Genomic DNA, 18,161 nt, shown 5'->3' with positions numbered 1-18,161 from the left:
ACTTGTATATTCTTGTGCCAATGCAAGAGAATTCTAATTAGAATGATGTTACAGAAAATCTTGCTAACTTATGGGCAAGTCCCCACATCTCGTTCTTAAAAATTGTCATGGATAATCCTGGCTTCATTCTAGCATACGAATTTTTTTAAATGGACATGGAATAGACTTATTATTTAGTTTTAACATCACCTTGTCAAATTCCATGAAAAGTCCTGTTGCAGTATTCATTGAAATTACATTAAATTTATAGATTAAACCTGGAGAGGATTGACAGCTTCATATTTTCTTCCTGTCCAAAAATAAGGACTATCTCTGCCTTGACTTTCTGGTGATAAATGAATTTTTATTTTAATTAATTTATTTTTAAAAAGATTTATTTATTTATTTATTTGAGAGAGAAATCACAAGGTGGGGGGAGGGGCAGAGGGAAAGGGAGAAGCAGGCTCCCCGCTGAGCAAGGAGCCCAATGTGGGACAGGATCTCAGGCCCCAGGGATCATGACCCAAGCGGAAGGCAGCCATCCAGGTGCCCTGATTTTATTTTATTTTTATTTCATTTTATTTGAATTCCAGTATAATTAATATACACTGTTACATTTGCTTCAAGTGTACAATGTAGTGATTCAACAATTCTATACATTACTCAGTACTTCTCGCAGGAAGTGCACTATTAATCTCCTTCATCTATGTCCCCCATCCCTCCACTCCCCTCCTCTCTGGTAACTATCAGTTTGTTCTCTACAGTTAAGAGTCTTTTCTTTTTCTTCCTTCTTTTCTTTCCTTTATCTTCCTTTCTTTCTTTCTTGTAAACTCTACCCCCAGCCTAGGGCTTGAACTCATGACCCCAAGATCAAGAGCTGCATGCCCTGCTGACTGAACCAGCCAGCCGCCGCTGTTGGTTTTGTTTCTTAAATTCTGCATATGCGTGAAATCATGTGGGATTTGTCTTTCTCTGACTGAGTTCTGTCACTTCGCATTATATTCTCTAGATCTGGCCATGTTGTTGTAAATGGCAAGATTTCACTCTTTTTTATGGCTGAGTAATGTTCCATTGTGTGTATGCATGTATGTGTATATACATATATGTATTCTTTATTCATCCGTCAGTTGATAGACATGTGGGCTGCTTCCATAATTTGGCTGTTATAAAGAATGCTGCAATAAACATAGGGGTACATATATCCTTTTGAATTAGTGTTTGTGTATTCTTTGGGTAAATACCCAGTAGTGGGATAACTAGATCCTATGGTAATCCTATTTTTAATTTTGGGGGAAACTCCATACTGTCTTCCACAGTGGCTGCACCAGTTTGCTTTCCCACCAATATCACATGAGGGAACCTTTTTCCCTACAACCTTGCCAGTACTTTTTGTTTCTTGTGTTTTTTTTATTTAACCATCCTGACAGGTGTGAGATATCTCATTGTAGTTCTTTTTTTTCTTTTTTAACGTTTTATTTATTTATTTGAGAGAGAAAGAGAGAGAGAGTGAGAAGGGAGAAGGTCAGAGGGAGAAGCAGACTCCCCATGGAGCTGGGAGCCCGATGTGGGACTCGATCCCAGGACTCCGGGATCATGACCTGAGCCGAAGGCAGTTGCTCAACCAACTGAGCCACCCGAGTGGCCCCTATGTCACTGTAGTTCTTAGTTGTATTTCCCTGATGATGAGTGATGTTGAACATCTTCTCATGTGTTGGTGGCCATCTGGATGTCTTCTTTTTCTAAATTTTTTTTTTTTAAGATTTTATTTATTTATTTGACAGAGAGAGATCACAAGTAGACGGAGAGGCAGGCAGAGAGAGAGAGAGAGGGAAGCAGGCTTCCTGCTGAGCAGAGAGCCCGATGTGGGACTCGATCCCAGGACCCTGAGATCATGACCTGAGCCGAAGGCAGCGGCTTAACCCACTGAGCCACCCAGGCGCCCCTCTAAATTTTTTTTTAAGAGATTTTATTTTTAAGCAATCTCCACATGCATCATGGGGCATGAGATCACAGTCTTGAGATCAAGAGTCAAAAGCTCTACTAACTAAGCCAGCCAGGTGCCCCTATATATGTCTTTTTTGGAGAAATGTCTGTTCATGGCTTCTGCCCATTTTATTTAAGTTCTTAATGTATTTTGGACACTAACTCCTTATCAGGTATATCTCTCCCATTCAGAGGTTGTCTTTCAGTTTTGTTGATTGTTTCCTTTGCTATGAAGAAGCTTTTTATTTTTATGTTGTCCTGATAGTTTATTTTTACTTTTGTTTCCCCTGTCTCAGGAGATCTAGGATAATGTTGCTATGATACGTAGGTATTCTTGAAGTGTTTCACCAATATAGCTATAAAATTTTTTCCATAAGGGTCTTGCTCATTTTTTGTCAACTGAACCTTCCATATTTTATAATTTTATTGCCAAATTTAATGATTTAATGGGATCTTTTAAAATCACATTTTCTAATTTGCTATTCTTACTGACTTTGGATTTTTGTATATTGGTCTTGTATCCAGAAACCTTATTAGTTGTAGTAGCGTGGGCACATGCATCACATTAATAGATCTTTTGATGTCATTATTTTCTTGCGTTCCAGGGATAACCTAATGGGGCCATGGCTAAATTCAATTTTCAAGAACTTGACAGCTCTTAAAAGGTGCCTTTGTTCAAAATCTGTCATTTATATTACAGAGAAATTGAATGACCCTGCAGAGTAACTTCATCTATCAAAGGGTCAAAGGCTTATGCAGAGCTGGCTATTTGGGCCTTCAAACCTAGAACAGCCTTTACCTGCCTCTACTGACCCTTCTCGGTATGCTTTTGCTTAATTTCAGTGACAATTACCACCACATTCCCTTCACTCAGTTTTAGATTCTTTTTAGACTGAGCTCTGGGAGCTCAAACAATACTACTACCTACCATCCAGGTTTTTGTAACTCTCCATGGTGCTTATCATAGTGCTTATACAAAGAGTTCCAACCTAGGAACAACTTGGTATCTATTGATGACTTGATGAGCTTCTCTTCATTAACCCATTGGAATTTCATTTTTGTTCTGGATTTCAGGGAGCTGGGAGCTGAGTTTTGTGCTCGGTGGTAGCACATTCCCTGACTCTGGTTTTTAATATTCATTTCCTTTCTATGCACTGGGCTTATTCATACAGCCTTTCTCTCCCACCCTATAGCCTCTTATTATTATTTTTTTAATATTAATCTTACTCCTATGTTAATGCTATACAATTTTATTCCGTGTATGCTTCCATGGAAGTTATGTCAAATCCTTTTGTGGGTGGGTGGAGTTTAAATTCTAAATAAAATGAGAAATGTTCGATAAATGTTGACTGGATGGAGCGTATGACGACTTTAGTGGGGATGCAGATTTTCCAAAATCATTAGTGTCAGAAATTAATTTTGATGTTTTAGTATCTGCTTATAAGTAAAACACCAAACCCATATTGAATTCAGGGGGGGAAATCCAAGTTTACTGTTAGGAAATAAAAAAGCATCTCACACCTTATAAAGTAACGGCATTTGACATTGATAATTGCACATATATGCCGTTGAGTATTTTATTTCACTAGGTACTGAACTGGACCGCTCGTGAACAGTCGTGGGCTTTTCCTTCTGAGCTGAATCTAAATCTGATTTTCGGAAAATCGCTACTAGAGTGCTCGTGTTGCTCGGGCTGCTGAATCCCAACAACCCTCCTTCAAGGGCATGTCCCGGAGGGGAGCTCGGGTCATTAGCTCAGGGACGATACAAAGCGTTTTGCTCTTTTACTCACGGTCCTTACCCGGTCTCCCAAAGAGACGAGTTGAATGCCCACTAAGTCATGCTTTTCCATTACTCATTCCTCCCTTTCTCCCAAGGTGGCGTGTGGGAGGTGTTGTGATCGGGCTCGGTAAGAATAGGCAGGGACGCTTGCTGCGGGATAATACACTCATCCCCTTGCGTGTTTCAGTCCTGACTGCGCCGTGTTTGGCGGCTTCACCGAGCGAGCAGCTTTCCAAACGCACAATGACTGCACACCCGGCCGCCTCCCATATCCCTCTCAGCCCCTCCGCAGGCGCCAGGCCCCCCAGTCCCGCCCCGCCCCACTTGGCCAAGCTTTGTTCCCCTGCAAGGCGGATCATCAGGTGGGCCGAGCGCGACCGCTGCCGAATCACGTCCTTCGCGGGTCACCCCGGAGGGGACTCTGGTCGCCGGCCTCCCCAGCCCCGCAGCCCCGCAGCCCCGCACCCCCGCAGCTGAGCGGGCGTCCGTGCCACCAGGAGGCGCCCCGGCATCTCCGCAGCTCCTCGCCCCGTCCCCTCTCTGGCTCATCCTGCGATTGGCCGGCCGCCCCGAACTCTAAGCTCCGATTGGTCGCCTCCCGCGTCAATCGCAGGCGTCGGGGCGGGCCGAGGTGACGAGCGGCGGCCGGGCTCGGGGCGGTGTCCGGCGCAGGCGGCTGCGGGCGGAGCTTCGCGAGGACCGACGCGGGTCAGTCAGACGGCGGCAGCCTTGGGAGGCGCCAGCGCGAGTCCGAGTCGTTCCCCGTCCGCCGCAGCTGCCACCGTCGGGTCGTCTTCGCGGCCCGGCCTCCCGCGCTCCCGCCCTCCCCGCGCCGCGGCCCTCGATGCGGGGCCGGGCCGCTGCGTGATGGGGCTGCGGAGCGGCGCCCTATGGCTCGCGGCTGCCGCTGCTCGCGCTGAGGAGCGTCGGTGTCGGGCCCCCCGCCCCCCCGCGCGCCGCGGCGCCTGCTGACCCGGCCCGTCCGTCCGCCCGTCGGTCCGCAGCGCGGCTGAGGTAAGGCGGGGGCGGGGGGGGGGGCGGGCGGCCGTTGGCGCCGCGGCCGCCGGGGCTAGGAGGGGGGGTCCCTGGGGGGAGGGGAGACCGGTCCGGGGCCGGGCGGGGTCCGAGCGGAGGAAGCTCCGGGCCGGGCGAGAGTCGCGCCGCCCCACCGGGGCGCGGGGCGGGGCGGGGGACCCTCCCGGGAGGGCGAGCCCGGGCCTCGGGTGCAGTGGCCTGCTGGGTCGCCCGCAGTGCCCCGCACCAGCCCTCGGCTTCCCTGAGCCTCCGGACTCGGGCCGCGGCCGGCGGGCGGCCGGGCGGCGGCTGTGGGCTGCGGGCGCCGGGCGCGCACTCTGCAGCTCCGGGCGGCGGACGCCGGGGCGCTTTGAAGCCCCGGGTTCCCGGGTCCCCCACCCCCTCGCCCCCGCTGTGGTCGGCGTCGGAGCCGAGCCTGGGAACGGGGTTGTGCCCTTTTGCCAGATGAAGGTAGGCAGGGGCTTGGCGGGGCCGAGGGGAAGCCGACGGCGCGAGGACCGGGGAGGGGGGCGCGATGCGAAGGGAGGGGGCGTGTGGGATGCCGGCCAGCCGCGGGGAAGGCTGCTCTGGTCTCGGCGTGGAGCAGCCCGGGATTACTCTGGCAGCCATATTGGGAGGATGATCTGACAAATCCTTTAGCAGCCAAGCCCGGTTGCTGGAAGGCACCGAGTGACAGCCCTGGCAGCTTTCAGGGTGACTGGCCGCGCCAGAAGCCAAGTTGTGGGGGTTGGGAGCCTGCTCGAGCAAGCCAGTCATTGTTCATACAACACAACTCAGTCCGGCCCTAAAACCAGGATTGAACTCCCGAATCACTTTTTGTCCTTGGTCAGTTGCTAAATGAGCTTCTGTGCTCAAGTGCCTTCAAGATTCCGTTCCTGTTGGGGTGAAATCCGGTGTTTCTCTGTTCATCTTGTGCGGCCGGGGCTCTGGACGTGGAGGCCTGATGGTGATCCCTTACAAGCACACAGGCAGACCCGAGGGTTGCTAAGGCCGGTTTACCGCGACGGAGGCTTCGAGTTAGTGTATTGCGTTGGATGGGTGGATTTTCAGAGTAGCTCACCGTGCAGGGTTTAGTAGCCTGGCATATTCCGACAGTGGGAGAGGCACGCAGCAGTGTTTCTGAGGGTGCAGGTTGTCATCCTTGTGGAATCTGGAGGTTGCTGGAATTAGATTGTCAACAGATCCCTTGCTCACATATCTCTCACTGCTCTAGGCAGCTGCTCTGCCGACACTGAATATGCTGCTTTGTGTCGTAGATGGGTCTGTCTGAGCCCCACGAAAGTGTGGCGATTGGATTTGAATAGCTCTTAAGTGATATCATGGTGGATATTTTACATAAAGGCTGGCATTTTGTGAGCTTAGCTTAGTCATAACAAAATCTTAGCTTGTGTTCTCTTGAGCGAGGTGGTGCTTTCTCATTAACTTGGTGTGGCTGTTGGATTATGGGGCAGGTGGAGTTAAATGTACTGTGTGGGGACGGAGTATGAGGATTACACACACCTTGCGATTGTAAAGCAGATCTGGAGATGATCAATAACTGAATTCAGTGTGAGCCTGTGAATCAGGCTTCTCCTACATGCGTGATGTGGACAGGACCTGGAGGGTGGCATTCCTGTCTTTGTGCCCTTTGCTTTCAAACTCCATTTCTTTTTTTTTTTTTTTTATAAGATTTCATTTATTTGACAGAGACAGAGATCACAAGTAGAGAGAGAGAGAGGAGGAAGCAGACTCTCTGCCGAGCAGAGAGCCTGATGTGGGACTCGATCCCAGGACCCTGAGATCATGACCTGAGCTAAAGGCAGAGGCTTAACCCACTGAGCCACCCAGGCAGCCCCAAACTCCATTTCTTAATGAAAAAAAATTCCTGTAACTTCTCAAGTTGAGCTATCTGAAAATTTTCAGTCAGGGTTCTCTAAGATTAGTCTTAATACTTTATTTTTGTATTTTTATCGTCAAGCTTTCCTTTTAAAACTTAGTTGATCAAAAATGGTGTCAATGGAAACTGGTGCTTTTTGTATTACTTTGACATGAGGGAAATACAGAATGTCTGTTTTAAAACTCCATGGCCCGATTAAGAACTATTTCTAAGTTTTAAATATTTACAGTTACTTTATTAGCAAAAAAAGATCTGAAGAATTGTGGTTAAATATAATTTCAGCATTTGATAAAATCAGACCTGGTTGTGAACCTGATTTGGTGGCAGAATTTTAAGATCTGTGCAGCTCTGCTCTATCGAATGTTTTTCCAAAATTTATCCATTAAGTACAGCTTTGAAGGCTTTAAACAGACCATTTTTCCTTCCAAGACCAGATATGAATGCAGCTTTCCTTTTTTCTCTTTCTCATTTTGAATTTGTTCAGGGAATAAACTCTCAAGAAGAGTGCCAATGGTCTCTCCCAGCCCAGAACTCTTTAGCTCACTTCCCTGCCATGGTCTTGTTCTGGGTACAAAGTAAAGGACAACAATGGGGCCCTGCATTGTAGTTTATAAACCCCTTCCTGGGCTGCTAATCACAGCAGGTCTTTCCCAGGGGTGAAGCATATCCTTTTGATCTTGTAAACGGATATAATTTTCCAAAGCTCTGATTTGAAACGTATAGCCTGTCTACTTCATGTCGTTCTCTTTGAAAGATGGCCTTGTTGGAACAAATTGATGAATTCTGGAGTTCATGAAAGTGTGGATAAATACACATGCTTTCAGAGCTTTTCTTCGTGCAGCTCGTTAGAATAGAAGATAAATGAAGCAGAGGTGACTGTCCTGGGACTTCTCTTTGAGGTGGATTTTTTTGGTTAATGGCCCAGTGATTCATTGATGCTTACTTTTATGATGTTCATTACCAGTTTATTGACAGTGCGTGTAGAGATTTAGTTCTCTTTACACTTTACCGTTTGTATACAGACATGGTAAGATAAAGTTAACTCTAGGTCTTTAAAGCTTTAGTACTACTTAGTGGTTTAGTACAACTTAGTCCATATCGTGGTAGCTTCTATGGTTTTTATAGTCAGAGCCTTTTCCCTTTTGTGTTGCCATGTAATGCTTACCTAGTGCTCAGTCGGTACTTTCATGATTGCTTTGTGGTTGTTCATATATGTGTTTGAAGTCAACGAGATTGTAAATGTCTGATGGATTAAAGAAAATTTTTTATATTTAATATCACAGATGTAATATCACGCTTATTCCAAAGCGTATCATTCAGCTATACCATCCTCCACCATTGTTCTGTGTGATGTCTTTGATACTTGGCTTACTTCCCCCTCTGTCTGAATTTCTGACATCATCCCGGCAGATGTCAATGACTGTATAAACAATAACCACAACAATAATGGCAACATAGCTCGCTCAGACTGAGCCCTTTCTATGTGCTAGGCTCTTTTCCAAGCACTTTACATTGTTCAGTAATTTAATCCTTGTAACAACCTTATGAAATAGATACTGTTACCCCCTATTTTACAGATGAAGAAGCAGAGGCTAAATGACTTCCTCTAGAAATTTCCTACTAGAAATAAGTGCATAACCACTGTACTAAACTTCTTTTGTAATTACCTTTAACCATAAAATTCCTTGACTTCAGCTCAAGCAAACATGAGCTTCTTGCCGTTCCAGTAACGGTATTGTGGTGCTGCCTTCTACTTTGTCATCACTTTCGGATCTGTCTTTTTTTTGTTTTTTGTCTTATTTGACAGAGAGAGACAGCAAGAGAAGGGAACACAAGCAGGGGAGTGGGAAAGGGAGAAGCAGGTGTCCCGCAGAGCAGGGAGCCTGATGTAGGACACGATCCCAGGACCCCAGGATCATAACCTGAGCTGAAGGCAGACGCCTAACGACTGAGCCACCCAGGCGCCCCTTCAGATCTGTCTTAATGTCAGATTGTGCCTCAGATCTGAAGCTCTGATCATTTAAGGCTCTCACTATTGTAGTCTCCTTCCAAGTGCTCTTCCACATTGTCTCCTGCGCCATCAGCCTCTTCCAGACTTTACTTTTTTGTCTCCCTTTAGTACACTTGACTTCTGGGGTGCACTGCTTCAGCTCTTTTCTTACCAGCACTTGCAGTCTTTAGTCCTTTATTATCCCACAAGACCCATTATGCAGATGCCAGCCTTGCATCCTTCCTACCCGCCATACCTTCTATTTTAAGTCTGCCTTGGAGAAATCTCACACAGTGCTGGGGTTTAGTGCCACAATTAATGTGTAACCTTAGGTCTCCTCTGAATCTGTCTTTGGTTCTTTGGTATCTGTTGAAGTAGTTCTCTTTCATTCCTTCCCCTGTTCTACACAGTGACTTCTAAGTTAGATTTTGACTGCTTTACTCAAGCCTCTCCGCTGTCCCATGCTTGGCTTAAAACCTTACCTACCACCTCATAGGGAAAAAAAGGCATGAACTTCCCCCCCTCCTCTTTCTCTATTTAAAGAATTCTCTGCCTTCTTTCTTACCTTCTTTCCTGCAGTCTTAGAGAAAAGGTTACTCTTCCAGATTTCGGCTAATAATCCCTTGGCCTGTGTTCTGGATGTCATCGTTTTGTAGTCTTTAGGGACTTGCTGTGTTGGTTACTCTTTCCCCTTTCGCTGTTTCCCTGCAGTCCCACCTTAGGGCCTTTGCTCTGACTCTTCTACCTAGAATGGTCTTCCTCTGAAAGCTACTTGGCTAACTACTTCACCTCCTTCAGGTCTTCGCTTAAACTTCACCACCTCAGTAGGCCTGTCCTGACCTCCTTAATGCACGTGCACGGCGTCCTTCCCCACCATACTCCTGAACCACCTGCTTTTCTGCACTTTCTCTCCCTGGTAATGCTTGTCATCACATAGCATTCTGTAGAAATTATTATTTTCATGTCCCCACTTCCCGTACTAGAATTGGAATGTAAGCTCCTCTGTGGCAGGGATGTTTATCTGTTTCATTCATCGATTTATCCCAGACTCCTGGAACTGCCTGTCGTATGGTAGGCCCCTAATAAATAGCTGTTGAATAAAGTGTAGAGACATGCTTGTCTCTCCTAATAAAAACGGGGAAGCAGGGGAAAAATCCTCCCTTCATTCCTGTTGCCTCCTAGCTCTCACTCTCCTGCTCCCCACAGCCAAGTTCTGGAAGCAAGGAGGATACTGATATTTCCATTTTCTAGCCTCCTAGCTACTCTCCAGCCCACCATAGATTGGCTTCAGTGGCCCTTGCTTCCCGACCCCTGCCTGGCGGCTGGTTTCCAGCCTGTTACTGCTGAAACCAGGGGACACACTTCATGCCTTTGCTGCAGTGGAAGTCCTTATTTCACACTCCCTCCTTCATTGAACTTTTGTCTGCTTCTGTTTGGTGGATCTGGTTTCAGATCTTGGCCGGCCTTTCTGGCCACTCACAGTTACCAAATTAATTCAGCACAAATTTTTATATAATTCTTAAAGTCTTTTGTTTTGAGGAGCTAGATTTTGACATATTTCTGATGTTAAATAGCAGAATAGGTTTGTTACGGGAACTTTTTTTTTTGTTTGTAATTTCTACCACTTACCACTTCTAAAAAGGTTTTACGTAGCCTGCCACAAATACCATAAATATAAGGGGGGCTGTTAAAGTATAGATAAGAAAACTCTGTGTAACAGGAGGAAAAACTAAATAAATAGATTACAGCAATTTGTGTAATGTGGTTATTATAATTTAGTTTTGGAACTTTCAGAAGTCAAGGTAAAAAGGGAAAGAAAAAATATATATGGGTTCATCAAGTATTTTTTTTGGTAATAAATTCTAAAACTAAGAGAAAAGTGTTATAGACATCCTGATATAAGGATGTACTCACTAAGTGTATTCAACAGGTCTTTAAGAAAAAGGAAAAAATATTCTTCAAAGACCATTTTAAAAAAAGTAATCCACCTGCTTTCCAAACTGAAAATACAACACTAAACCATAACCAAAGTCTTTTTTATGCAGGATATGACTGATATGGTTCAGATATGTAATTTTATATAAAGATACACCTGAATTTATCAGCAGAATATTATAATATTCTGCTTAACTGACTTAGCCACCCAGGCACCCCTGTTAGCTTTTTTTTTTTTTTTTTTTTTTTAAAGATTTTATTTATTTATTTGACAGAGATCACAGGTAGGCAGAGAGGCAGGCTGGGAGGGGGGTGGGCGGTGGTGGGGAAGCCCTGGGATCATGACCTGAGCTGAAGGCAGAGGCCTCAACCCACTGAGCCACCCAGGCACCCTGTTAGCTTTTTTAATTAGGAAGGAATTTGAAATTAATTTTATCCTTTTTCCTTTTGATCGGATGACTTGTCTATTTTGGAACAACTTACAGGGTTTATTCATGCCATTCAGGCATCAGCCTGTAGACACAATAACCAGGAGTTCAACCAAAATATCTTAGCTCCCATATTCAAGACCTTGTATCTGGGGGCTTAGAAACATGATGAAAATTAAGTTTTTGTCCACAAGGAACTTAAAATATATAGTAGAGATAAGAAAAGGAAGTAATTTCCTTGGCCTCGGTAAGGTCGGTGAGTTGAGTCATAATAAATGGAGAAGCATCAGGGAAATTACACAGTAGGGGCACCCGGGGGGCTCAGTCAGTTAAGCGTCTCCCTTGTGAGAGTCTGGGATACTTGTGTTGTCACCTAAATGAAAACATACCTATTAAACTTTCTGTATCTTTTTATCATGTGGCAGGATTGACATGTTGTTAACACATGGAAAAGTCTGACCTGAATTCTTGCCCAGATAGTGAGCTACGTCCCAGGCTGGTAGCTGCAGAGGTGTGGTCATGGGAAGGTTTCAGAAGGAGGGAACCTTGGCTCATACCAATTTATTCATTCGTTCCTTCTTTCTTGCTTGCTTGCTGTTTCTTTAAGGGCAGGGACTCAACTTCTACCAAATTTTAATTAGCCTCTGATTTAAACTTACCATTTCTACACTGTAGCCGAGCTGAGTTCATTTTAGCCTGGACAATTCCAGAAGAAGGTGTTGTCTGTCATCCACTTTGACAGTAGAAGAGTGTCAGTGGAATGTGGGATTTGAATGCCAGAATTCCCAGCAGATCTGCTAGAATAAAGTTATGAGACATAGCTTCAGATATTAGAACGGAATTGACTTACTAGATAGAGTTAAGTATTAACTATCCAGATTTTGGAAGAAAAAAGAAAAAAATTACTTTCTTTTAGAATAGTTGATTTTATGCCATAGGAGCTGTTTCTCTTTTTTAATTATTATTTTCTTTAAGCTCTGTGCCCAGTGAGGGCTTCAAACACATCATCCTGAGATCAAGAGTGACTTGCTTTACAAACGGAGCCAGCCAGGTGCGCCTAGGAGCTGTTATCCCTTTCTTTCTTTCTTTCTTTCTTTCTTTTTTTAAAGATTTTTATTTATTTATTTGACAGAGATAGAGATCACAAGTAGGCAGAGCAGCAGGCAGAGAGAGAGGGAAGAAGCAGGATCCCTGCCGAGCAGAGAGCCTGATGTGGGGCTTGATCCCAGGACTCTGAAACCATGATCCAAGCTGAAGACAGGCTTAACCCACTGAACCACTCAGGCACCCGGCTGTTATCTCTTGATGTACCTCTTGGTTTATGAGTAAAATCATGTTACTGGTGAAAAGGAGGATCCTTGATTTATTAATTGCAGTGACAGGAAGACATGTGTCTGATAAATCTAAAACCGTATTTTAAAACTTATTTTAGATAATGGTGAAGAGAAAACAGTTGGAGAGTCTGGGTGAGCTAGTTTAACCCCATTAGAGATTGAAAATCTGAGCTGTCAGGAGGCTCTGTGCAGTCTGATTCTTGGCATTGGGTTAGAATGCAGAAAAAAGCTTTTCCAACATGTGATTCATTTTGAGCTTTCACAGCTTGGCTCATGGCTGGTTTTTATTCATTGAGTCAAAGACCGAGAATAGACAAGTAATTCATACACATAGAAAAATAAATTCTTACCTTGGTGGGGGGCATTTTAGCAGTATAGCCGTGGCCAGTGAAACAGTGTTGGGTCCTAAAATCTGCTTGGTCCTCGTGGAAATTATTGGCCTGAGAGATGCAAAATTTATAATAACAAAGTTTTTATAGCATCTTAGAACGGGCGCACTAGCTACAGAGACTTACTTTTGGGAACCCATTCATTTTTTAAGTTATAATTCATTTTTTAAGCCATAATTCATTGGAAAAGATGATCTTTTAAGTAGACTGCTTGTTGCTATTATAAATTTGCTGCTGTATAGCAAATCGTGTGAATATTGAATATAAAAGACTGAATTTCTTGGTTAAATTCTATTTTCACTTGTGACAAACATGTACTGAATACTTATCAGTGCATGAGAGGTAAGTGAACTACTGGCTACAACACAGGGCAGGTGGAAGAAGCAGGAACATGAAGAATCAACACAATAGGGGCGCCTGGGTGGCTCAGTGGGTTAAGCCTCTGTCTTCGGCTCAGGTCATGATCTCAGGGTCCTGGGATCGAGTCCCGCATCGGGCTCTCTGCTCAGTAGGGAGCCTGCTTCCCCCCTTCTCTCTCTCTTCCTGCCTCTTTGCCTACTTGTGATCTCTCTTGGTCAAATAAATAAATAAAATCTTAAAAAAAAAAAGAAAGAAAGAACCAACACAACATTTTTAAGGAGCAAAGGGAAGGTATCAGTTTTGGCTCAGAAAGGAGCTGGAATGTGTGACTTTACACTTCCTGCTTCATGGTGGTATTTGACCTTGTCCTTAAAAGATGTGGACTTCTGATAGGTTGAGAAGGGAGCTTGAGCTTCCAGGAGCAGTGTGTTTGGTGCAGTAAGAGGGTGCTTGGTGGAGAAGAAGGCTTGAAGCTGGTCAGTGAAAATGGAGGCTGGGGAAGGAGGTTGGATTGTGGAGGCCCTTGAATTTTTAGGTTATGTTCTGAGGACGCAGAAACCAATGGACAGTTTTTTTTTTTTTCTTTTTTTAATTTATTTGACAGAGAGAGGTCACAAGTAGGCAGAGAGGCAGGCAGAGAGAGAGGGGGAAGCAGGCTCCCCGCCGAGCAGAGAGCCCAATGTGGGGCTCGATCCCAGGACCCTGAGATCACGACCTGAGCCGAAGGCAGAGGCTTAACCCGCTGAGCCACCCAGGCACCCCCAATGGACACTTTTTAAGTAGAGGAAATGACATGAACTGACTTCTGTTTTAGGAATATAATCCTGGCTGTTTTCTATAGAAAAGGAATATAAAAACAAGCCAACCAGAAACTAGTATTATTTTATTCCTATTTATTCACTTTGCTGAAAGGTCAGTTTGAGAATTAATGTTCTCCTTAGGTTCCTAACAGTCCAGGGAACCTCTGAGGGCAAGTTCAGTTGCACAAGGTCAAAGTTAAGCAATTGGGCAAAAATTCAGAAAAATTCAAATAAATTTGGCCTGTTTTATTATCCCTTTATTGTTAGTGAATGCTTTGGAATTTTTGCTCCATTCCGCTTTTCTGATGCTTCTAATTGTGTGTCATAGGAAGGAAAACCAGTCAGAGGAACAGTCTAGAACTGAGGCTGTGTAAGTGATTTGGAGTATGTGTGATTGTGTTTCCTACCAGCCTTTCTTCCTTTGGCTGCTCAAAGCTTGGAGAGTAATTTTTATGCTAATTAGAAGAAGTATTGTTTTCCTATAACTTCCTGAAAGTATTCTGTAACTACTGTTTCCAACTGGAATTTAAGCTTGATTTCAGGCTTATGTAATTTGTAATTTTTCTTAAAGAGCCAGGGGATTTTGAAGCTGTAATTCTTTGGTCTAAAGAGATACTGTTTATAGTAGTAGAGAAGTAGCAAAGTAACACTTTCTGTAGTTCATTTAACTGTAGCTTCCTATTACTGTGTAAAAGATTTTTTAAAAGATTTTGTTTATTTATTTGAGAGAGAAAGAGGGAGGAGGCATAAGCATGAGCAGAGGGGGAGGGTCAGAGGGAGAAGCTGACTCCCCCCAGAGCAGGAAGCCTGATGTGATGCTGGGCTCCATCCCAGGACCCCAGGATCAGAACCTGAGCTAAAGGCAGACGCTTAACTGACTGAGCCACCCAGGCGCCCCTGTGTAAAATTTTAACTTGCTTGTGAAGATGGTTGCAGGCTGGTTTTTGTTTGTTTATTTAAGATTTTATTTATTTGACAGAGACAGAGCACAAGGAGGCAGAGGGGCAGGCAGAGGGAGAGGTGGGAGTAGGCTCTGCACTGATCAGAGGGCCCAGCGTGGGACTCGATGCTAGGACCCTGGAGTCATGACCTGAGCCCAAGGCAGACACTTAACTGAATGAGCCACCCAGGTGCCCTAAGATGGTTGCAGTTTTAACTTAAGACAGTTAAATTAAAAATATATATATATATATTTAGGTTCAAATTGTTTGAGAAAAGTAATTTTATTTGTTTGGGGGGGAAAGTAATTTTTTTTTTTTTTTAAAGATTTTATTTATTTATTTGACAGAGAGATCACAAGCAGGCAGAGAGGCAGGCAGAGAGAGAGGAGGAAGCAGGCTCCCTGCTGAGCAGAGAGCCCGATGCGGGGCTCGATCCCAGCACCCTGAGATCATGACCCGAGCCGAAGGCAGCGGCCTAACCCACTGAGCCACCCAGGCGCCCCGGGGGGAAAGTAATTTTAAAAATGTACTTATCACTTCCAAAAAAGAATTACTGTTAGCTTTTTTTTTTTTTAAGATTTATTATTTATTTGACAGATCACAAGTAGGCAGAGAGGCAGGCAGAGAGAGAGGAGGAAGCAGCCTCCCTGCTGAGCAGAGAGCCCGATGCGGGGCTCGATCCCAGGACCCTGGGATCACGACCCGAGCCGAAGGCAGAGGCTTTAACCCACTGAGCCACCCAGGCGCCCCCCCCCTTTTTTAATAGATTTTATTTATTTATTTGACAGAGAGAGAGCACAAGTAGGCAGAGAGGCAGGCAGAGGGAGAGGGAGAAGCAGGCTCCCTGCTGAGCAGAGAGCCTGATGCAGGGCTTGATCCCAGGACAGTGGGACCATGACCTGAGCCAAAGGCAGCTGCTTAACTGACTGAGCCACCCATCCTCCCCTGTTAGCTTTTTTAGTTAGGAAAGAATTTGAAATTAATTTTATCCTTTTTCCTTTTGATCGGATGACTTGTCTATTTTGGAACAACTTACGGGGTTTATTCATGCCATTCAGGCATCAGCCTGTAGACACAATAACCAGGAGTTCAACCAAAATATCTTAGCTCCCATATTCAAGACCTTGTATCTGGGGGCTTAGAAACATGATGAAAATTAAGTTTTTGTCCACAAGGAACTTAAAATATATAGTAGAGATAAGAAAAGTAAGTAATTTCTTTGGCCTCGGTAAGGTCGGTGAGTTGAGTCGTAGTAACTGGAGAAGCATTAGAATTTAGTGTGGGAGGTAGGGAGAGTCTGTGAGGGCTATGGACACAGGTGGCGTACAAGAAGATCTTAGAAGAATAAGTTGGATTTTGAGAAGAATGGTAGAGGAAGAAGGGCACAGTGTTCCTTCTGGAGCATTGGAGCAAAGACACAGAAAAGCATGATAAACTTTCAGGAAGCCCTCTGGTGGGTGGTTGTTAGGGAATGTGGATGGAAGGCAGTGTTTTGTGGGCTTGTCAAAATAGGTGGTTTATGTTAAAAGGACACATTGAATGCCAGTGTGGGAAGTGCAGTCATTGCCTGGGAGAGAGTAGATGAACTTTGAGGATTTTTAAGTGGACACAGACATGAACAGACCTGTGCTTCAGGAAGACCAGTGTGTCAGTACTGCGTGGTATGGACGGAGCAGATGAACGTGGCAGTATGGGCAGTAGAGTTGGGGTGGAAGGAAGCAAGAGAAAGCGGTGAGGTTAACAGTCTTGGGTAAGAAATACTGCAGATCTAAAAGGGATGGCAGGGGTAGAAATGGAAAGAAATTTTATAGGTAGAAGCTGTTTAATTTGTCAGTAGATTAGATGGATAGAAGAAGCAGGCAGGTGTTAGAGATTTTAGCATTTTGGTTCCCAGTTAAGAGTGCGTGATTCTTTGTATCTAAATTCCTGCAAGGGCGTTTTCAGCCTTTGTTGTCTCTCTGTAAATCAGTCAGCAGCATTCAACACTTTGGCAGGCCTTGAATAGAATACAAAAGAAGAACGGTTTGTTTTTGTTTTTGTTTTAAGTCATTTTTATTTTTTTATTTTTATTTATTTATTTTTTTAAAAGATTTTATTTATTTATTTGTCAGAGAGAGAGAGGGAGAGAGAGCGAGCACAGGCAGACAGAATGGCAGGCAGAGGCAGAGGGAGAAGCAGGTTCCCTGATGAGCAAGGAGCCTGATGTGGGACTCGATCCCAGGATGCTGGGATCATGACCTGAGCTGAAGGCAGCTGCTTAACCAACTGAGCCACCCAGGCGTCCCTGTTTTAAGTCATTTTTTAAAAAAGATTTTATTTATTCATGAGAGACAGAGAGAGAGAGAGAGAGAGAGGGAGGCAGAGGGTGATGCAGGCTTTTCAAGGAGCAGGAAGCCTGATACGGGACTCCATCCCAGGATTTTGGAATCATGACCGGAGCCGAAGGCAGGTCCTTAACCATCTGAGCCACCCAGGCACCGAAGGTTTTGTTTTTTTTTAACTTAAATATCTACAGTATTCAATGACTGTCATTTTCGCAAACTTACTTCTTCTCTCTTCCCCTAACAAATTTCCTGACATTATCTGATACCAGTCTATGTTCAGATTAATCTGATACCTAAGAAAAAAAATTTTTTTTTGGTGGAGTTTCTTGATTAAAAAAATCATGCATTTGGTTGGTAACTAACACAAGTTTCTTTTATTTACCCCCTCTCCCCCATGCTATTTATTTATTGGGTGTATTGACCTGTAGATTTTTCTATATCCTGGGATTGGCTGATTGTATCTTTCAAGTGTCATTTAAATTTTTCATTTGCTCCCCATGTGTCCTGTAACTGGTAGTCCGAGCTGAAGCTTAGGCTCTTCTTTTTTTTTTTTTTTTTTTTTTTTTAAGAGGGTAGGATAAGAATGCTTCCTAGGTGGTGCTGTGTGTTTCCCATAGCAGTACACGTGCAAGCATAGACCACCTACGTGTCCCACTTTTAGTGACGTTAAGATTATTTGGCTCAGTTACTGTCAGCCTAATCCAAGCAATAAAATGTTCCCACATCAACCAACCATTCATCATCCAAGCCCCCAAACCCGCCCCCCGCCCCCACCCCCCTCCCCCCCCCCCCCCCCCCCCCCCCCCCCCCCCGTGGCAGCTAGTGACGACTGTTGCAGACAGCTTTTCTCTCAGTAGGGCTGGAGGATGGTGACATTCCAGTTGTTCTCTCTTCTGCAATTATTAGCCAGACTGTGTGTGTGTGTGTGTGTGTGTGTTGTGTGTGTGTGTGTGTGTGTGTGTGTGCGTGTGTGAAGAACTTGCCCTCATTGACTGTCCAGCTATT

General features: G+C 44.6%; 1 protein-coding gene across 3 annotated transcripts in view; it reads left to right on the top strand.

The window, feature by feature from the left end:
* The first annotated feature begins 4,701 nt into the window (after window positions 1-4,701).
* The window catches only part of LOC111154629 (kinesin family member 1B), a 142,252-nt gene continuing 128,792 nt past the window's right edge, over window positions 4,702-18,161 (top strand). For all 3 annotated transcript variants that reach the window (XM_022514365.1, XM_022514364.1, XM_022514366.1), the window contains exon 1: window positions 4,702-4,758. The gene's annotated coding sequence lies outside the window, so the exon portion shown is untranslated. The remainder of the gene's footprint in view (window positions 4,759-18,161) is intronic.

Source organism: Enhydra lutris, unplaced genomic scaffold (assembly GCF_002288905.1).
Source record: "Enhydra lutris kenyoni isolate GAN:26980312 unplaced genomic scaffold, ASM228890v2 scaffoldscaffold38, whole genome shotgun sequence".
Taxonomy (NCBI): domain Eukaryota; kingdom Metazoa; phylum Chordata; class Mammalia; order Carnivora; family Mustelidae; genus Enhydra; species Enhydra lutris.
Note: the sequence above shows the minus strand (reverse complement) of the source record. Positions and strands in the feature narration are given on the sequence as shown.